Raw genomic sequence first — 23851 nt, 5'->3', positions numbered from 1 at the left:
GCACCAAACCTGTCAATTGCTGGCTCCCAGATATGTTATGAATTTTAAAAAAGAGAAATAAGAATTTGTTTTTATCTGTCCTTGTTTCATGAATTACCTTTTCTATCCTAATACCAGTTTAATGGATCATGAAACAATGATGTATCTTTTTTTGTTTTGTGCTAATTGCAAATGGTTGTTGTTGTTGTTTTAGGGTTTAATGCCATTTTTTCAGCACACGATAAGCTATACATTGCAGCCAGTTTTAATGGTGGAGGAAGAACCCAGGAAAACCCCAGAAAGAACCACCGACCCACGAGAAGCTACTGGCAAGCTTTCTCACATACCCACATTGGCTGAATCCGAGATTCGAACCCACGCAGACAGAGGTGAGATGGCAGTGATCCGTAATGGACAGCGCTTTAGACCACTTGGCCACTCAGGGACCCTGCAAATGGTCTTTATCATCTTAAAAAAATTACCAAGAAAATGTTTCACATGAGAATATTTGTAAATTCCCAATGTTGGAAGTTGTTACGTGATGGATGATGAGTTGTTGCTGTTGTTGTTGTAGGGTTTAATGCCATTTTTTCAGCACACGATAGGCTACACATGGTGGCCAGTATTAATGGTGGAGGAAGAACCCGGGAAATCCCCGGAAAGAACCACTGACCCTTGAGAAGCTACTGACAAGCTTTCTCACATACCCACATTAGCCATCTGAGACTCGAACCTACGCAGACAGAGGTGAGATGGCAGTGGTCCGTAACGGAGAGAGCTTTAGACCACTCGGAGCCCCCCAAATTTCAGTAAAGAATTATTCGGTTAAACCAAGCCGATCTACTGGTAATCTGAAAGCCAAAACAATATTCAGTCCCAAATTATAAATCTACACTAAAATGAAGCCCATAAAACTGAATCTTACTCAAAATAGTACCAAGTAGCTGCCAGATTCCAGTTCAGAGGCCAGCCAACTGACTGGAAATAGCTTATGGGCATACATGATGCACAACGAAGCCTGGCACACAAACTGGCACAGATTATGACCATTGCAAACAACAGACTAATATGTCTATAGTCGCAGTTTTCAAAGGAGACTATATTTACCAATCATCTCAGATCATTATGCATACATGCTAACGTCCCACGATGATTATTGAAACATACATACTACTCTTTTGCTCATAAATGAGCTTGTGATGATATAGAGTTATCGGACCACTAATTATTTTACAAACTGAGAACCCATCTACTTTTGGGGGAAAACATAAAGAGTGCTAATTTATTTTGAGATTCTAGTAAATTAATTTGATTTTCTTCCATTATACATTTCACAAACTTCAATCAATGTACTATAACAAAATATGTACTTTTCTTTTGATATCCAGTATTTTATTTCCTACTGACCAAACAACATATGGACTCTTGTGTAGCATGATTTCCACCCAGTCACATTGTCCTTACACATGTCTGACCAATCCAAACACTAACCTCTTAATGCTGAGTGCCTAGCAAGGCAACTGTTAGTACCAGAATCGAAGCATGTGTTGTTTGTAAGCCAAACAAATGAACAAATTTTTGTTTTTCAATACAATAAAATCAAGTTATGTGGGAAATTAATTAGTGGCCTGTTCCTTAAACCTGTTTACCAAGTTTTATTTTAATGGGATGAGAAATTTAGTCCACACATGAGGAGGTGGAAAAATCAGCCAATCTGATGCAAGACGACCTCATCAATCATGTGCAAATCTCAGTTATTGTATAAATTGACAAAGACAATGATGATATACGCTTATTTACCCAAGTCTGAGAAAAATGCAACTGTAATTTGGTCTCCAGAATGAGCTCAACCAATCATACACAGAGGATTTCAAATGGGTAATGATTTAATATTAAATATATTAAACTTGTTTGAATAATGTCCAGCATTTTGCTTTCCTTTCAATAGGTAATGATTTAATATTAAATTTATGAAATACTTTTTTAATAATGTCAAGCTTTTGCATTTAATGGGTAATGATTTAGTGAAGTGTCGAATTTTGAATTGCAGTGAACTTTGGAGTTGAACGCATTGAGCATTAAAATTCATTCATATTTAAGCCAGAAAAGTCTTTGTGAAGGGTCACTTCGACCTTTCTTCGTTCATCTCCCCCCAAGTCAGTGCAAATTTCAAAGGGGCAGCATTCCAACTCAGTGAAATTGACCGGGGTATCTTAACACGGTCCTTAGAAAGTAAACATTTGAGTACAAACCCTTACCACTTGGTAGGAACCTATGTCTACTTATTTTTTCAAAGGGGAATTGTTATGCACTGTCGTTCACAGATTCTGAGCTGTCTAAAGCTGATGAAAGGAATTATTTCTTTGGGAAACATTAGGGACTGCTGCCTACCATTGGGCAGAATAAATTAAGGCTTACACTTTGGGGCAATCAGACTTTAAAGTGACCTTAGTTGAAATTCTTCAGTCTGAAAATTTCCTGGAAGAGGAAAAGTAGTGTTTTCCTCGTTAAACAAGAAAGGGACTGTGTTGCCGTCTTGTAAAAAGATAGGTTTTAGTACTAGGATGCACAAGTTCTGAAAGAGAACAGCAATAAGGAAGTTCTGAAAGAGAACAGCAATAAGGTACATAATTTTAGTTTCAGGTAATATTCTTTTATTTGATTGTTTGTTTTATGCAAATGTGTTTGCTATGACTAGGTTCCATATTATGTATCGTTTATTCAGTTTCATGGAAATGTGTTGATGCTAGAGTTGGTATGCAATTTATTTTTTATTCACTTTCAAGTGTTGATGCTAGAATCATTATGCAATTTACATTTTAATTTTCAAGTTATTAGTTCACTGGTAGAATTTATTGCATGCGATCCAAATGTTCAGATGTGTTGGATTTCATAGGGTTATATGAAATAACTTCCTTTGTTTGTTAGGATACAGATCATTTTGAGTTAACGATAATTACTTAATTACATCTGATTGTGTAATGTCTGAATAATCTTGTACATTAAGGATTGCTGTGAGTTACTATTTGTGAATTTCATGCAACAGTAATCAAACATTAGCGGCATATGTAAAAGAATATGGTAATATTGGACAGACGATCATGTGGTAATTTAAGACCTGCCGCTGGAAGTGAGATCAATGTCCTACCATACTAAGTCAGAATTTATGCAGTGTGTGGATAGTCAACATGTTCTGAGTAACGTGGGGGAATTTTATGTACGTCTTAGAGAGTGGGGTATACAGAAATTATAGGGCAATTTTGTCCTTTAAAGAACAGCTTTCTGGGAGAGAGATGAGACAGTCTGAAGACAGAAGTCTGAGGAAAAGAAGTACGAGGTCAGAATAAAAAGACCAGGAAGTCCATGAAGGGGTAAAGCATAGAGATTATGAAGGCTGAACTAGAAGACGTTGATATACGGTCAAAAGGAAGGAAGGTAATGCACATCTATTGTGGACATTGTGCTATTTTCACCCCTCATTATTATGATGAAATAAATCCAAATTGGACACTCCTGTTAAATTCTACTAATATAACCTAATTTGAATTGGAATTGCCATTATTAATTTGGTTGATTCAATTTGTTATTTTCTTGTCAAAAGGGGTTCGTATTGTTTTATTTCTTGTTAAAGGGGGCTGGTATTGTTTATTTCTTGTCAAAAGGGGCTCGTATTGGTTTATTTCTTGTCAAAGGGGGCTCGTATTGTTTATTTCTTGTCAAAGGGAGCTCATATTGCTTTATTTCTTGTCAAAGGGGGCTCGTATTGCTTTATTTCTTCCCAGTATTCTTGCTCAGTTTTCTGTTGAAATTCTATTCTACTTTCACTCCCGCTGGGCTATAATATAGAGGGAGGTCATCCTCTAGATAATGCCAGCCAAATCCAAATAACCACCCCTCTTACTAAGATGGCGATGTTACGGATTTAATATTAAATTTACGAAACTTGTTGAACAATGTCCAGCTTTTTGCTTATCTTTCAAATGGGTTATGATTTAGTATTGAATTTATGAAATGAGTTGAATAATGTCCAGCCTTGGACTTGTGAACTGTCATACCAAAGACTTATAAAAATGGTACTAACAGCTGCCTCGCTTGGTGCTCAGCATTAAGCGGTTAGTGTTAGGACTGGTCAGTCTGTTGTCAGGGTAATGTGACTGGGTGGGACATTGTTACATGCCTGCGGCATGATGCCCCAGTGCTAGACATCACTATAAACTGCCACACTGCAGACACTGTAGCGATATGACTGAAAAATTGTATCTACGTTAAAAATCCAAATCACACACACAAATTATCATGTAGTCACACTGAAAATATATTAGAACTGGACTCTTGAGAATGATTTGTTGTACATTTAATTGTTTACCAAGCAGTTTGTACTACATCTCTTGTAATTATCATGAAAACAACATTTCATAAACGCTGCTACATTTTCCTAACATCAATTATGCTTTGATTGAAATCCTCCAGGCAGTTGATCGTTAGAGCAAGTACCATTACTTCCAAATACAGAACTGTAAAAAAAAATCTCAAAAGATGTAATTTTAGCAATTAATCCCTACTCCCCCCCAAAATTCACAATATGCATCAAAACAATCTTTGAAAAGCCATTGCTTATAATCGGCAATCTAACAAAGTGACGGAGGCTAACGTAGGACTGGAAAGTTAGTGAATCCACAACAGGTACAAATATTACGATTACAATGTAACCTAAAGGTTAAAATAAAAATATTTATTCCATATTTAAAAAAACCTGCTATAAATAATAAATATTCACACTGACATCGACTACAAGATGGAAATGACATGTACAACAAAGGAAAGAAACTTTAACGATGTATGCAGAAGAACAATGCGCTACATATAAATGATAAAGATGCCAAAATATGTATTATGGTGAGACTGCAGGGTATAAAACTTGCAGAACATAAAACATTACTAGATTTTGCCTGAATGAGACCCCTTATCAGTAAATTAGCTCACATAGACTTATTGTATCTTACAGCAACTACCAATGTTACAAAAAAAAATCTCGTATCTTGTATACTTCTCAATTTTGGACTTGCCTTGCAAATCTGATCTTGCCCAAAACTGAATTTGAGTTTGTTCTGGTGGACTTGTAAATCTCTGGACATCACACTGACCCTGACCCAACTGTCAACAATCTTGACCCAGATATATCCTCACATTGTGCACATGAAATCAGTACCCATTTTATTCTATCAATCAATCAATGTGAAGAGTGAAGACCATAATATGCAGCAGATGTAGGCTGATGCTAGTCACAGCTTGGTGTGTGCCATATATAGGGAAATACCATATATACTCACTTAACAGTCCAACAGCAAACTGCACAGACCCAGATCATCCATCGCATGATATGCTGGCAGATCTGGGTCTCTGCAGTTTGTTGGAGTCTTCGGTAGAACAAACTACACAGACCCTGATCTGCCAGTGTATTATGTTGTGACAGATAAGGGTCTTTTTGTCTGTAGCTGGAGCAGACATACTAGGGGTTATATATGCTACTGTACATAATATCCAACAGACATGCAGAGGAAAATCCAGGTCATCAGTCAGGCTAATAAATTATACCAGTAGGTTTAAAGAAAAATGACATGGAGATTGCATTTATTGAAAGTGACTAGGATTACTTCAGGAGAGAATTCTGCAGACCAGATATATCTCAAATTGAGCATTTACTGTCTGGAATCAGAATGCAAAAATAACTATATAATGACAAGTTTAATTTTCTTTTGAAACAAACTGACACGGGGAAAAAATATAGCGGCAGGTCAATTAATGTTAAAACAAGTACAATGAGAGGTACATTACGACACCTGCCATTTTTAATAGTCCTCGATGTAGGCACTAGTACAGTATCACCGAACAGATTTTAACAAGCTTGACTTTTGGTCACAGAATTTGGTGTTGTGGGATTGGGATTTTTAATGTAGCTTTAAACAATTTTCAGTCATATTTCTACCATGTCTGCAGTGTGGAAGTTTACAGTGATGTCTGGCACTGGGGTATTATGCCACAGAAATGTAACATGATGTTCCACCCAGTCTCATTATACAGACACCCGAGGCCGACCAGTCCTAGCACTAACCTCTTAATGCTGAGCGCCAAGTGAGGCACCTGCTAGTACCATTTGTACAGAAACAATCATCAGCTTATTAGACGTGACATGATTATGACCCTTTACCTTAAGATCCCAGAATCTAAATGGTTCTTTATTTCTCTATGTACATGCCATGCAGAATGTGTGGTAAAGAAACAAACTCTAAAACAAAAACTATTCTTCAAAACCAGTTTTTCTCTGAGCCACAAATGAATTTAACCTTTGACCTGCTGACTACAAAACCAATATGCTAATTCCATACAAAAGTGCAAGCCCTCCACAAACTTTGGTCAGGATACAAGGTCAATAACTGAAATATTTCTGCTGAAACCATTCACTTACAATGACATTGACCTTTGATCCCCAATTCAATAATTTTTATTCTTTCAGTCAGTGACCTTGATATTTGACCTTCTGACTCACAATTGCTAAGCTTCTAGTAGTTAATAGTGTATTTGAACTATGTAAAAATGGGTATGGGTCATAGATTCCATTACTGAAGGTACTTTTTTTATTGAGTTCGATCCTTCATTTCTTTCACCCAATATCCATTGTTTTCACGTGACGTCACAAAACGTGTGTACTTCCACAAATGGGCACCTAATAACATTGTTCTTCCCACATAATTACGAAGGCACGTCTCATTTTGTGCGTAATAATATAATAATACATCACATTCTGTTGTGCCTGTCAACCGCACGAGACCAAATGCGTGACTTTTCTACTTGTTTTCTTCAAGTAAAACATTTAAATTTCAACCATCTTTGTTATTCTTTCATAAACAAATGCATCGATCAATAAACAAATGCATACTCAAATGGATACACAAAGAAGTAGAAACATGTAATGATTTTCAACTTTCGTGGGCTGAAATCAATCATTTGGTTATCGTTCAAGTTAAAAAGCTATTTGTAAATATATAATTTCATATTTCTAAAAGCATTTCAGGAATACTTCGTTTTGACATTCAACGCAAAGTCATGTTCCATTAGGCACGTGTTTCGTTTAAACACACTGACGATGAAACTTCTTTGAATGGTTATTGCTTTCATTCATTATCATCCTATATCCATCATCTCCACCACAAATACAATATCTGACCATACTAATTAAATTGGTTTGTCAACTGTCTCAGGCACAAACACCTGTTGACGTGAAAAGTATTTGTACATGAAAGTTCTGGCATAAAACACATGCTATGAAATTTTAATTCGTAACTGATATTGTATCCCGAAAATCATTGTTCAGAAATACTCTTTCAAGATGACAAGCTTAGGGATATGATACGAAACACTTTACAAATGTAAATAATGCCTGTTTGTAAACAAAAATAACTGCATTTCTATTTCATAGCAATATGTATCATCTCGGTTCAACTTCACTATTCTGTCTTTCGATATAAGCAAGGGAACTCCCAGCTTTATTTTTATTTTTGTGCTATAGGGCACTTAATTTTAAGTATAATCTATGTGTCGTTTCGATGAAGTAAATGTCCTTATCGACAGTTAAATCAGATTATTATCTTGAATATACATGATGACTAATGTTGACAAAGGTTTGTTAGTAACTCAAGATGGTAGCGCAAAGTGCACGTGTGTTGCATTGTGGGTATTTGCGTACTCAAACATGAAAACATACTCAATTGTGAAAACAACCCATTGGTTGGATTTATTATGACTAATTCATTACAGTGTGAATTCACATAAAATATGCATACTATTATAAGATAATTTCATATCAAATATACAGCCATGATAAGATGTTTTCACATAAAATACACACCCATTATAAGATCTGACATAAAATACACGCCCCTTTATAAGATGTCATATAAAATATACACCCCATTATAAATGGTTTCACAAAAACCACAACAACCCATTATAATATAGTTTCACAAAAACCACACAACCCATTATAAAATGGTTTCACAAAAACCACACAACCCATTATAAAATAGTTTCACATGAAATATATACTCCATTATAATATTATTTTACATAAAGTATACTCCCCATTGTAAGATGATTTAGCAAGAAAAAGAAAAAACAAATTGTTACATGGTGTTGAATGCAGTGTACCACAGCACACCTCTTGCATGTGCACAGTAGGGTCCAAACACAAACTTTCCTAAATGAGAACGTGAGTTACAGAGAAACCTCTGAAAAATTAAGAGATGGACATTGGCTGCAGGGTGGGGATAAGTGGATGAATTATCATTTAATAATGGTGTTGGGAATAATGGTAATCTTTAGAGAAATAACAATGTCAAAACTTGTTATTGTTATATGAGTAACTTAATGATTCTGTGATGGTTTCATTGCAAGTTTTAGCTAAATTTCTGCAAATCCTTGAATAAACGTCTGTGAAACTAAGCTTTTCTTCATGAACCTCCTATGTCATTCAGTTGGTTCCTTTGCTAGCACTGACAACAGTGTTGTTGTTGGGTTTAACGCCAGTTTTCAGCACCAGATAGGTAATAAATGGCAGCCATTATAACTGGTGGAGGAAAAACCCAAGAAGAACCATTGACACAAGCAGGGGAAGCTAACTGGCAAGCTTTCTCACATACCCACATTGGCTGCAGAGTCTGAAACTCAAACTCAAGCAGACTGGTGAGATGGCAGTGATCCGTAACTGTGAGCACTTTAGACCACTGGGCCTCATGGGGCCCACTGACCGCATTTGGTAATGAGCATGATAAAACTATTGATTAATGTTAGGTACTTTAATTAGGTTACATGTACTTGCAGTGTTCAAATGATTCAAATGAGTTAACCTAACACATGACCATAATCGCTGGCCCATATGCAGGTGGAATTTACATGCCTTTTATCTATCCCAATTGTTCAATTTGATACGAATGACTAATTAATGTGATATTAGAATGGTAGTCAACTTTTAATTGATTGGAACAATTTCACAGTTCTGTTAAGTAATGGAGATCAAAACAGTTGGTATTTAACTAGGTCCTCATGGAAAAGCTCACAGGTATTGCTATGACAGCCGACTGACACTTTTCATGTTTGAATAAAAGAGGGCATATTACAGGTACACTGATTACAATGAAACTGAATTAAAAGACAAAACTGAATTCTAGCTGACATGACTTATGTAACAGGCATCTTTTGCCACCTGAAGACATTGCTGGCATTTTAATTGCTCCATATTTCTGTCATTTAATGTTATTAACACTGTACTAAAAACTGGCTGGGTTTTACTTTTAAAGAAAATTTAATAAAATATGATTTTTAATAACAGTTACTAATTTCACTATTGTCAATAAAAAAAATTGCCAATTACTTCTGTTTTTGATGATAAAATGAATGACAGATCAAAGTTTCATTGACCTGTTTTAATGATAATATGAGATATCAAGGTTTCATTGACCATTTATAACGATAAAATGAGACAGATATCAAGGTTTCATTGACCAATTTTAATGATAAAATGAGATATCAAGATTTCATTGATCAGTTATAATGATAAAATGAGTGAGATATCAAGGTTTCATTTACCAGATTTAATGATAAAATAAATGAGATATGAAGGTTTCATTTACCAGATTTAATGATAAAATAAATGAGATATCAAGGTTTCACTGACCAGTTTTAATGATAAAATGAATAAAATATCAAGGTTTAATTTATGTTTTGATAATAAAATGAGTGAGATATCATGGTTAATTTACCAGTTTTGACCACAATTTTATTCACACTCAGCAAAATGGGGCCAGTGGTAGGGTGGGTTGATGGTATTTTTAAAAATGGGATCCATACCTACCCCCACATTAAAAGCATGTAATGAGTTATCTAGGTGTGTTTAAATGAGGTAACCGTGTACAAGACAACTTTTTCATATGTAGTACAATTTGTACGACTCTGGTAACAGCACTGCATAGTAGGAATTAAATATTTGCCTTGGGCTCTCTGAATAAAATATCCAACTTGATGCAGGATGGTTTGTAGATTCTGCATAATTTATCAGCACATGATGGGATATACATACCCGGTAGCAAGTATTTTGGTCTCGGTAGAACCCTAGAAAAACCACCGTGCCACAGGAAGCTAATGCCAAGTTTATTCAGTGGCCAAACTGACGACATGAACTCGCACTGACAGAGGTGTGATGCAAGTGAATGTGATTGCTGTAGACCCCTAGGCCACCCAAGAACCCACAATGCAGGATGGTGGATCACAAATGACGGCTACCTTTATTCTAGACATACATCATGCACACAAAATTGGGGTTTCAGGATAAATCTCCTTATCGATCACAAGTCTGATGTACAGAGAGATTTGATACAGTGCCAAACCACTATAAAAACAGGAATATATCAAGAATGACACCTCACTGAGAACCTAAGCATTTATTGCTCATAATGCTCAAATTAGAACTTGGGCATAAATAATTTTTCCCACTGTGTAGTCATGTGATCAAGCAACACAGTGCTCCTGCATGATAATGCTTTCATGAGGAACCCCCCGAGTCCACCTTGTAGAGTGAGACTGCACATTATAATCAAGTGTGTGTGTGTGTGTGTGTGTGTGTGTGTATATCTATATATATATATATATATATATATATATATATATATATATATATATATATATAGACAAACACACACACACACACACACAATAAAAATAACATGGTTTTTAAAGTGTTGGCATAAAGAAATTTTATATACCAATACTACTGCTATATCAAATTGTGACCTGCCCATGGCACATTAATATGCATATATAAATAAAGTTTCAACAATAAATTATGTTTCAACAGTAGACCATAGGTTCTATATTCTCTGAATCTGTGACGAATTTCAACTGACTAATCATTAGCTATGTAACAGAATAACAGTAAAAAAAACACATTAATAAGCTCTGGCTTCTAAATGAATCAAACTTGGGACACAATTTCATTAAAATCCTCTGTGCTCTCTCTCTCTCTCTCTCTCTCTCTCTCTCTCTCATGTTTAGGGGACAGAATATGGGGAAGTATGTGGAGTGAGAGAGAAAAACAAAACTGAACTTGCAGCAAGTAACCTACAATAACCTGACATTTCCTAACAGTTAGATGTAAACATTCTATGGGATTCAATACAGTGTTTACAAAATCAATGTCACAAAGTTGCAATAGTTGTGTCAATACTATATGGTACATTTTTTTATTAGGCTTTGTTTGTTTCTATTTCTTTCTTCCCACTTTATAAAACCTATTAATAACTGTCTGAAAACTGGTAATTTAATATTAAAATGTCAGAAGGCAGCTTTACCACTCAACCTTTCTCTCTCACTGAGTTAGTTGGTAAGGTAAGAGACTAATCAAACAATACACATAGGAATGGGAACCAAATAAATGCCTTCATGGTCTCCTCAACCCCACCACCACATCCCCCTCGTGCCCCCCCCCTCTCCCTCTCCCCTCTCTCTCATATGGTCTGTCAGCATGTTTTTACCACACTCTCTCTGGACAATCATAGAAGGATAACAGTAAAAATCTGTGAAGAGTGAAGACCATGATATGCTGGTGCATTACATTGCAGCAGATGTAGGCTGATGCTAGTCACAGCTTGGTGTGTGCCATATATAGGGAAATACCATATATATACTCACTTATCGGTCCAACAGCAAACTGCACAGACCCGGATCATCCATTGCATGATATGCTGGCAGATCTGGGTCTCTGCAGTTTGTTGGAGTCTTCGGTAGAACAAACTATACAGACCCTGATCTGCCAGTGTGTTATGTTGTGACAGGTAAGGGTCTTTTTGTTTGTAGCTGGAGCAGACATACTAGGGGTTATATATGCTACTGTACATAATATCCAACAGACATGCAGAGGAAAATCCAGGTTGTCATTCAGGCTAATAAATTATACCAGTAGGTTTAAAGAAAAATAACATGGAGATTGCATTTATTGAAAGTGACTGGGATTACATCAGGAGAGAATTCTGCAGAATAAATGCCTTCACGGTCTCCTCAACCCCACCACCACATCCCCCTCCCGCCCCTGTCTATCCCTCTCTCTCTCTCATAGAGTCTGTCAGCGGCCATCAGGGTGGTTTGAATTTGAGACCACTGCTGTATATGTCACATCTAATATCAAGACCTTGCAAGTAACATCCAATATCCAGACCTGGTATGATACACTGTCACATCCAATATCCAGACCTTGTAGTCACAGCCAATATTCGAAACTTGTAGTCACATCCAACATCCAGACCTTGCAGTCACATCCAACATCCAGACCTTGTAGTCACATCCAATATTCTGACCTCATAAGTCACATCCAATATTCAGACCTTGCAGTCACATCCAACATCCAGACCTTGTAGTCACATCCAATATTCTGACCTCATAAGTCACATCCAATATTCTGACCTCATAAGTCACATCCAATATTCTGACCTATTCGGAAGTTACTTATAATACTCCAGAACTATCATTAGAACTGATAACCTAAATATTCCCCTGCAGGTTTGGCAATGTGAATATGCCCCCCACCCCCCTCATTAGACTAGCTGTGGTGGCACAGTGGTAAGCATGTTGAACACCTGATAGTTAGGGTGTAGGTTCAGACCCTACCATTAGATCAAACCTGATCAGTTACCATGTTGTATATCTGGGCAAGGCAATTTATTCCAAAAATACCAAATAACCCACCTGTGATGTTGTGTCATAGAAACAAACCAAATCATATCAAACAACCTAACTGAATCGTGTTTTATCTTTTATGGACTTGGGTGCAATATCAAATGGTATCTCATATGGTCCTGAAGATATGAATGATGTTCCCATTATTATCAAAATTCCCAGGTTAAATGATTTTTACTGTATAAACTCGAACACAAGTCATATAAAAATAAATAGACCCAGATCTGACATTGCATAATGCACCAACAAATCTAGATCAATGTTAGGAGTAATCTGTAGCAAAAATAGAACACAGACCCTGAGTGTTTGCACATTATGTGATGCCAAATCAGGGTCTGTGTTGTTTGCAGCAGGACCTGACTTGTATGTATGGTAGAAAGGCACCCACTACTAACCACCAGTGGCAGTTCTCCTATTACAAATGGATGCCATTGATTGCTTGTATTTTTGTTGTTCAGTAATTGGTTATAAATACGCTGGGAAATTGCCAAGTTCTGGTACTCCTTTCCGGTGACCTAGTGGTTAGATTATCTGCCTTGGATGTGGGAGGTCACCAGTTCAAACCCTAGCCGAGTCCAACTAAAGACTTATAAAAATGGTACTAACAAATGCCTTCTTGGCACTTAGCATTATGAGCTTAGGGTTAGGACTGGTCGGCTAATGTCAGGATAACGTGACTGGGTAGGACATCATGCTACATGTCTGTGGCATGATGCCCATGTGCAAGACATCACTATAAACTGCCACACTGAAGACATCAAAGTGATATGACTGCAAAATTGTTAAAACTACATTAAAAATCCAAATAACCTACGCACACACACTCAAAGGAACAAGAGTGTCCCCTATGAAAACTTACTGTCTGTTGGCCTTTTAAAGGAAAAAGAGTGTTCCTATCTAATCATGATGTATGTCTGACTTTCAAATCTACAAGTGTCTCCTATCAAATCATGCTGTATGTCTGCTTTTCAAATCTACAAGTGTCCCCTATCAAATCATGCCATATGTTGGCCATTGAAAGCTACCAGTGTCCCCTATCAAATCATGCCATATGTTGGCCATTGAAAGCTACCAGTGTCCCCTATCAAAGTCCCCAATCAAATCATGCTGTATGTAATGGCCTTTCATAGCCACAAGTGTGTCCCCTATAAAATCATGCTGTATGTTGGCCTTTCATTGCTGCAAGAATGTCCCCTATAACTTAATGCTGTAAGTTTGCCTTTCAAAGCTACAAAAGTGTCCCCTACAAAATCATGCTGTATGTTTGCCTTTCAAAGCTGAAAGAAATGTCCCATTCAAATCATGCTGTAAATTTGATTTTTCAAAGCTAAGTGTCCCTATGAAGTCAAAAGAACGAGTGGGCAAAACAGCTTTTTAACCATTATCGCCATGTGTTCATTGTAAGCTGCCTGATTTTAACTCTAATCCTCAATTTGATATCCTATAAGCCACGCATTTAGTACGGTACTATTCTCCCTCTAAAAATGCTCTTTCTAAAAAACATCATCCAAGGATGGTAAACATGCATAATATCCAAAGAATGGGATTCTGTAATCCCTGACCATTCCCATAAGCTGGGTGTGGGGGAGGGGCAGTTGGACAGAAAGGCAAACACAAATCATGATATAAATAGAGATGGAAAATATAACCATATATGTTTGTTAACGTCCAACACAAATGGTTCTCATTAAACATACTGCTTAAAATGATAAAATGTTTGGTACTGTGTCTTGCATAAAAGAAACAGACAAATACTGATAACAGAGACTTGACTGTAAAAATATTAATCTACGTGTTTGAAGCAGTTCTTAATTTGCTTTGTCTTTATCCTAATAAAATCAAAGTTTTACTAGTAAAATCTGCAAATCAAACCCTTTATCTACAGACACAATACTCAAGATCTTTCTTTGGAAATAATTACATGAACCCTGATCTGGGTAATAAAATAATCAGCTTTTTTTAAAAAAAAGATTTAAACTGTTAGTTAAATAGTAAGTCTTTCACCACAATATGGTGGCAATCCTTTCAGGAAATAAAAATAATTACAACAGTGTCCCTTATAATAATGCCCTCTCTGATTGAAGCCATCCTGAAATTGTTGCCATGTTGTACCCCTCATAAGAGGCCACCCCTCTTGTAAGGCCATGCACACATGTTAATTATAAGTAATTTGACTATACACAATCCTTGATTGGAAATGCAGTATTTATTTCAGTTTAATTAGGTGCATGTGAGTGCTATCCTCTTAAAATAAATATACACATGAATAACACAACATGTAATCAAGTTTTATGACTGCTAATTCTGTTCCATCAATGTAACATGATTTGCATACAGGTTGGTCAGAAATATTTTGATTCTGCTGGAAAAAGACCAAATGTCAATATTAACACTACTTTCAGGCATGTCAATAAAATAAATTGGTATAGAACTTCAGTTAGGTTTATTGTTGTTATAGGTTTTAACACCATTCTTCAGCACATGATAGGCTATACATGGCGGCCAGTATTAATGGTGGAGGAAGAACTCATGAAAACCCGGAAAGGACCACCGACCCACGAGAAGCTACTGGCAAGCTTTCTCACATACCCACATCGGCCAAGCCCGAGACTCGAACCTACGCAGACAGCGGTGAGATGGCAGTGGTCCTTAACGGTGAGCGCTTTAGACCACTTGGCCACTCGGGGCCCCGGTCAGGTTTATTAACATTACAGCTGTTTATGCACAACAATGTAACATAGACGAACACTTCGGTCCATAAATTTTATAAGAGGTTGTCTTCATTATGAGTCATAAACGACCATCTCAAGAGTGCCGAGAAAATACTGGGGTTTCTCCACTGAATTCTTTCACTTTAATGGTCATAATGTATTTGAAATTAAAGATAAACAATTTTATGTTAGGTCAGTTTGCTATCCATTTAAAGAATTCACTTATTTCGTCACAAATCACGTAACTTACTGGTTCACATAACATCCTTTCGGACATCCTCAACAAGCATCCGTGTAAATAACCTCTGATTGGTAACATGATGGTATTTGACAACAGGATAGGAAGTCTGTCATGCGCAAGCTGAATTTCAAGTGCAACTAATTGGGTTTTTGGTAAAAATAGAACCCAAAATTTTACTCAGGTAGCAGTGAAAGTGGATGGGCATGGATGCTTTGTCTGTAAATTCATAAATTTGTCAAATGTTGAATATATAAAAGTATATACATTTTCTTTATTCAGAATACAATATAAAATGACTCCACATTGCACAGCTTACTATTTGATTTACTGAAATGACAGGACAAGTCGCTGATCATCAAATAACGAGTCAGACAGACGCATCATATGTAACACAGGGGTGATAAAATTTTAAAAAATTTACATTATTGTACCAACCAGCAAAATTTCTACAGGTTAAAAATCAGTTTTATGTACTTGCAATGTTAAAAAAAGCTATTTTAATTTTTTTATATAGAAAAGTAATGTCCACTTTTGATCTGGCTGGAATGTAGTGTTTTCGGAAATGACAGGAAATTAATAATTAACAAACATGTATCTCATGTCCAAACTGTCTGTAATTTCACAGTAGAAAATGAACATATATAATAAGTAATTTTCATCAGCAATTAAAGTCTGAAATGCTTTTCACAGCCTCTTTTTAACTAACACTAGCATCCGACAGCAGACTGTACACACATCCAAGTGCAATCTCTCATCCAAAAATAGTCATGCCGCATATAACAGTGCAAGATCAATTCCTGAGACAAATTTATTAAACAACAAGTGGTAATCAGACAATGCATACATATAGTTGCAAGTTCCAAGACAATCATGCCGTTCTAGTCTGATTTTAGTGACCTTTTCCTTCCAAAGAAGCCTACTTGAACCAAGACACGTGATTAGTAATGGAATTTTTAAAATCAGCTTTAACTAAATAATGGGGCATACACTTATGAAGGTTCGGTAGCTATTATGTTGAATACAGTACATGCCTGGTCTGAAACTCGATAAAAGCAGTTCTGAAGTAAATAAAGCAAGCTTGACAGCTTTCATAATTTTTGCATCCCAAAATACATTTTCAACAGCTTTTGTTTCTCCTTTTCTATTCCCTCACAATTTATTGCTAGGGATAAACAAGATTCCTTTTGTGATAATGTACAAAATGGATTAATATGAGCTGCAATACTGAACAAAGATCAATATCAGCTGCAATGCTGTACAAAAGAGATCAATATAAGTTTCAATACCGTACAAAAGATCAATATATGATGTAATACTGTATAAAAGATCAATATCAGCTGCAATATTGTACAAAAGAGATCAAGATAAGTTTCAATACTGTACAAAATATCAATATATGCTGCAATACTGTACAAAAGATCAATATCAGCTGCAATACTGTACAAAAGAACAATATCAGCTGCAATGCTGTACAAAAAAGATCAATATAAGTTTCAATACGGTACAAAAGATCAATATAAGCTTCAATACTATACAAAAGATCAATATAAGCTGCAACACTGTACAAAAGAGACTAATATAAGTTGAATTACTGTACAAAATATCAATATCAGCTGAAACACTGTACAAAGGATATCAATATAAACTGCAATAATATGCAGAACAGATCAATGAGTTGCAATACTGTGCAGAAGAGATCAATATAAGATGAAATACTTTGCAGAATTGATCAATATAGACTGCAATTCAGTACAAGAAATCAATATATGCTGCATTTCTGTACAAATATCAATTAAAGCTGCAATACTGTACAAAAGATCAGTATCAGCTGTAACACTGTACAAAGGATATCAACAAGCTGCAATACTGTGCAGAAGAGATCAATATAACTGTAATAGTGTGCAGAAGAGATCAATATGAGCAGCAATACTGTACAAATGAGATCAATATCAGCTGCAACACTGTACTAAAGAGATCAATAACATGAGCAATACTGTACAAAATATCAATATCAGCTGAAATACTGTACAAAGGATATATATATATAAGCTGCAATACTGTGCAGAAGAGATTAATATGAGCTGCAGTTCTGTACAAAAGAGATCAATATCAGCTGCAATACTGTACAAAGGATATCAATGAGCTGCAATAGTGTGCAGGAGAGATCATTATGAGCTGCAAGACTGCACAAAAAGATCATCATGAAATGCAAAGCAATACTGTACAGAAGAGGTCTATATGAGTTTTATGTTGAACTTGGATAATATCATGCTAATAGGAATAAAACAATGAATAAAATAACACTGGACAACAAATTTTTACAAAAGTCATGTTACTGAAATAAAATTAGTCAATTCTTATCAATTTTTATGTGCTGAACACGAATATGACAGTCAAATTGCAAAATTGGCTCTAGTTTTTTTGTAATCTGCAAGAAATTAATGTTTACATAACGAAATGCATTCCAATAGTAAAAGGTCAACTGTAATAGCCTACCTATAAAAAATCAAGTCACTGACTACATCTTAGATTTCTTCGCCTGTCTCTTGTACAGCTGTTCGGGAGCATCTCTGACGAGTGTCCAGCAGTAGTCAGCCAGCATTGTAGCGGACCATTTTCCCTGGTATCTTTGTTCCATTGTTGCGATATCTTGATGAAAACGTTCGCCGTGTTCATCACTAACAATACCACAGTTGCTAGGAAAGAAATCCAAATGGGAATGAAGGAAGTGAATCTTTAGAGACATATTGCAGCCAAGTTTCTTATACTTCATCAACATGTCTTCTACTAGTTCCTTATAGTTTTCTGCCCTAACATTTCCGAGGAAGTTTGTAGAAACTAGGCGAAAAGCATTCCATGCTTGTTTCGCGTCACCTTCCAGCAAGTTGTTGAACCGGTCATCTTTGAAAAGCTCTCGAATCTGAGGACCCACAAAAACTCCCTCTTTAATCTTTGCTTCGCTGAGTCGAGGGAATTTTTCATGCAGGTACATGTAGCACAGCATATATGCGGAGCCCAAGGCTTGTCTTGGTCACCAACCTTGCATCCGAAGTAAAGATGATATGCCTTCTTCACTTGAGAATTGATACTTTTCTTCTGGTTGGCAAATGTCACTTCCCCACAAATATAGCAAAAATTGTCCGCGGTATTAACACACTTTCGAGGCATTACTGTTCTTTATTGTATATAAATGGATAAAATAATAAGTTTTATGTAACAGTAGCTTGAACTGTCTCGCACAACGTCTAAAATATTTTAAATGCTGAACCTATCTGATTGGGCTTTATATAGTACACTGCTTACGTCAGCTTCAGCAGCCGCCTGGCATTAGTATAATAGGCCTACACATGTATAGTACACTGCTGACGTCAACTTACTTCAGCAGCCGCATGGCATTAGTATTGCATTGCATCAGAAAATGATGCAATCAACTGTGGATGATGTGAGCATAATGGTATTATGCAATGTTACATCATTATTCCGGATGTTGCTGCAGTCCTACTGGAGAAATTTACACAGTGAAACATAGAAAATGAGGTATATGAATATCTTCAAAACGAGAGCCAATACAAATTTTTCACGGTTATATTCGTGTTCGGCACACCAAAATACTACAGATTAGGGCCTTTTCAAGTCAGTAATGATTTCACTGTTGACCAGTGTAATGTGGAACATTTCATATCCTACAAGTGTTCTTTCTAACACTTTCCACATTACAAGAAATTCACAGAACCCTAATAATACTCACTTCCATGTTGGGTCCAACTTCAAACAACATGGAACCAGTTTGCTGTTGCATAATGCTCTGGTAAATCAAAGTTGGTAGTTCATTCTACTGATTACTCAAAACAAACTGTGCAGACCTAGATCTGCTGGCTCATAATGCAATGGAGGATTTGGGTCAATGCAGTTTGAAGTTGCACTAAACTTTTAAGCAAGTATATATGATAAAATCCACAGACTTTCTCATAAAACTTTCTTTTGTGATGTCGGAATGATTAAAATTAAAATAATTAAAAACACATTTGCATTTTATTTAAAAAATTAACAGCTGATTTAATTTCTTTTTAGGTATTCATTTAACATGCAGATTCAATGAAGAATTTTTAACTCCATTCAATAACTCTGACTTCCTTTAGGCATGGAGTATAATGTACATGTCTGAAGACAGATATTGGCTTTAAAAATATCTGCCATGTTGGCAAGAGTCTAAATAAATTATATTATTTAAGTTCTCTCCTGTAAAGATTTCATTTTAAAAGATGGTGCATCATATTGGTAGTAGCTGTAGCAAAGACCTGCAAAAAGCTGTAAAATCAGCCCTAACAATGAATTTGCACAAAAATCACTTCATCTGAACATTTGGGAATTCTTAAGCACTTTTACAAAATGTACGAACCTCTGAGATTGACCACAACTGCTGCTTATTTGGCAACCTTACAAATATAATTCATTACGGGATGGTTATTTAGAAATGTGTACCAAGGATTAAGTGGGCTGGCACATACACTCTGTACAACACAAAATTCATCACATCTTAGTAAGTTCTGGGATTAATGTATACACCTAATTTATTAGCCTAGAGCAGGGGTGCACAATCCCCTGCCCACGAACGTGTTATATCTGTCCCTCAAAGCAAATTAAACCAATGCAGAAATCTGGCCCATCACCAGTAATTATTTTAAAGAAATTTGTGTTTGCGGCCCTCAAGTGATCTTAGAAAATGCAATCTGGCCCTTGGCAGTAAAAGGTTGTGCACGTCTGGCCTAGAGGTAATACACCTGCTACACAACCCTGTAATATCGGGTTTAATGCTAAAGACCAGCATTGCTAAAATCTGTGGCAGCCAATCAGGGTTCATTTATTCTCTATTAATTAAGCAAAACCACAAACCTGAGGAATTAATTACCTTTCTTGTGAAACAATGGGATTATTGTGTATATACTCTACAGTTTGTATGGTGTAATTTCAACATAATGGACTACCATCTCCCAATGCATTATGCAATGGCAGATCAAAGTCATTTGTTGTTTGCATTTACGTCTCGAATTATATATGAGTATATAAGGTATTTCCCCGATCCACGATTTTATGTACTTGATGTAAATATAATGTTTCACAAAAATGCACAAAAAGTAACACCCCCAAAAATCAGAAGAATTTGAAGTATCTGGATAATGAATCATGACATTGTTTCATTCTCTAATGAACTCTGCATAGCTTGTTAATACAGGGAAGACATGATGATAATGTGAAAGCAGTTGTTATGATTACATAGTATGTAAGTATGAAATTGAACTATATCAAAGAAAACTTGCAGAGACATAGCTAAAGTTGGCTACTAACAAAATACACAACTGTAATAAATTGCTGTGCAGTGACAGAATCAATAACAAGTTTGCCTCATGTTTCAGAAAATATGCCATCGATTCAAAATAACCACCATTCAATTTATGGTTTTCCAAAATTTTGTTTACATAATTGTTTGCAAATTTCTATAACTTAACAGCTTCATAACTAACTGTGTATTAATTTCTCTCAATAGCAGCTTCATAGCTAAATGTGTGCTAATTGCTAACAATTAACAGCTTCATAGCTAAATGTGTGCTAATTGCTATCAATTAACAGCTTCATAGCTAAGTGTGTGCTAATTGCTATCAATTAACAGCTTCATAGCTAATGTGTGCTAATTGCTATAAATTAACAGCTTCATAGCTAAGTATGTGCTAATTACTATCAATTAACAGCTTCATAGCTAACTGGCTTACTCTCATCAGCAACTCATTGGAGACTTTACTGGAAAAGTGGCTCATTGAAAGCTACAAAGAAATTATTTTTTAAAAAATGTATTACCAGTAAAACAACTAATCCTTTCTGCCTGTACTAATTTATCCAGCTGTAACCATGCTGGCTCATGTATTAGTTTGCTGCACATGCCATCAGTGGGTTTCAGGTTCAAATGATGCAAAATATTTGATTGGTTGGTCCAAATGAGATTTTGTATAACTGATTTTTTTCCCGGTCCTTTACCAAAAGTGAACCATAGCTGCATGGCTTAATTGAACTAATTTAAAAAACTCCTTGTCAGCGTCACTCAACAACACAATGTTTCAGATGGTTAGATATGGATTATATATGCTTACTCATACACAATATAATTCTAGCACACTACATAATTATTCAAATCATCTGCATTTCTCTGATGTAACATGCTGTAAATCTAAACAAAGCACAACTAGTAAACAGCACATAAAGGCAGCCATTACTGAAGCATGAATTCTAAGCAACATCCTGGGACAAAAACAAATATTTGGTGAAATAGAAAAATTGCAAATGATCTTGAACCAAATGCAATTAAGGTTAACATGTGACAACAATCTGAATGTGATGATATTTTAAAATATTAATAAACGCTGTTTTATGATCAGAAAACTTACAAGGTAGGCATCTAGAAAACTGAAGGGTCGGTATATTTAGACTAATGAAGGTAATTATATCTGAAGCAGTTCAAGTGAAAAGAATTAGGGTTACTTTTTTTAATATATTTTATTAAAGGCATAATACTAGATGTAACTCTGAAAAATGATCCATAAATAACACCATTTAATATATGAAATGATACCAAGTTTCATAAAAAATCAATAATGATTCTATTTGTTTTAATGGCCGAAAGCCCTAGTTGTGATGAAAACATGCACTCCTTCAAGATAACTGACAAAGAAGGTTTGATGCAAATCATTTCATTCCAGTGATGTATTGCATTATCATGTGCATAAACAACATGACCTTTGACCAAGAGATCACTGTCAGGATGCTGAATATCAATTCTCCTGATATGCAATTAAAATATTTTGATTAGATTTTCATTTTAATATAGAACCAACATAATGCTGTATAATAGTCCTTCTGTGAAAATCTGATGATGCACAGCAAGCTCTTCAGACACAATCCAGTGCAAATAAACTCTACAGACACAATCCAGTGCAAATAAACTCTACAGACACAATCCAGTGCAAATAAACTCTTCCGACACAATCCAGTGCAAATAAACTCTCCAGACACAATCCAATGCAAATAAACTCCTCAGAAATCCAGTGCAAATAAACTCTACAGACACAATCCAGTGCACAGCAAGCTCTTCAGACACAGTCCAGTGCAAATAAACTCCTCAGACACAATCCAGTGCAAATAAACTTTCTGACAGAATCCAGTGCAAATAAACACCTCAGACACAATCCAGTGCAAATAAACTCCTCAGACACAATCTAGTGCAAATAAACTTTCTGACAGAATCCAGTGCAAATAAACTCCTCAGACACAATCCAGTGCAAATAAACTCCTCAGACACAATCCAGTGCAACTCGTTAGACATAATTCAGTGCAAATTAACTCAGACAGAATCCAGTACCAAAAAAAATCCTTGGAAAGAATCCAGTGAAAACTGCAGATAACAAATTTCCCAGACAGAATCCAGTGCAAATAAACTCCCCTGACAGAATCAATTGCAAATAACAAACTCCTCAGACAGAATCCAGTGCAAATAAACTCCCTTGACAGAATCAGTTGCAAATAACAAACTCCTCAGACAGAATCCAGTGCAAATAAAGTCCCTTGACAGAATCAATTGCAAATAACTCCTCAGACAGAATACAGTGTAAAACATAAGCTCTTCAGACTCAATCCAGAGTAAATAACAAATTCCTCAGACAGAATCCAGTCCAAATAAATTCACCTGACAGAATCCATTGAAAATAACAAACTCCTCTGACAGAATCCAGTGCAAAAAACAAGCTCTTCAGACAAAATACAGTCCAAACAACTAGTTCTTCAGACAGAACATGGAGCAAATAACTCTTCAGACAGAATACAGTGCAAATAACATGCTCCTCAGACAGAATGCAGTGTGATAAAAACATTCAGATAGAATATAGTGCAAATAACAAACTTTTCAGACTGAATTCAGTGCAATACCAAGCTCTTAAAAGTGAATAAAGTGCAATAACTATTTGCTCCGACTGAGTAGAGTGCAATAGCTTTTCAGACTGAAGACAGTGAACTGACAAATTCTTTAGCCTAAGTAATGTGTAATAATTAGCTCTTCTGAAAGAGTACAGTGCAATAAAAACTCTACAGGTTGAAT

The 23851-nt window shown here is 35.9% G+C and overlaps 1 protein-coding gene across 2 annotated transcripts in view; it reads right to left on the bottom strand.

Annotated features, from left to right (window-relative positions):
* The window catches only part of LOC149790418 (kalirin-like), a 536347-nt gene that overhangs the window by 224823 nt on the left and 287673 nt on the right, over nucleotides 1-23851 (bottom strand). The gene's annotated exons all lie outside the window — the stretch shown is intronic.

This window comes from Sinohyriopsis cumingii, chromosome 10 (genome assembly GCF_028554795.1).
Source record: "Sinohyriopsis cumingii isolate HCF-2022 chromosome 10, ASM2855479v2, whole genome shotgun sequence".
In the NCBI taxonomy this organism is placed as follows: Eukaryota; Metazoa; Mollusca; class Bivalvia; order Unionida; family Unionidae; genus Sinohyriopsis; species Sinohyriopsis cumingii.
Note: the sequence above shows the minus strand (reverse complement) of the source record. Positions and strands in the feature narration are given on the sequence as shown.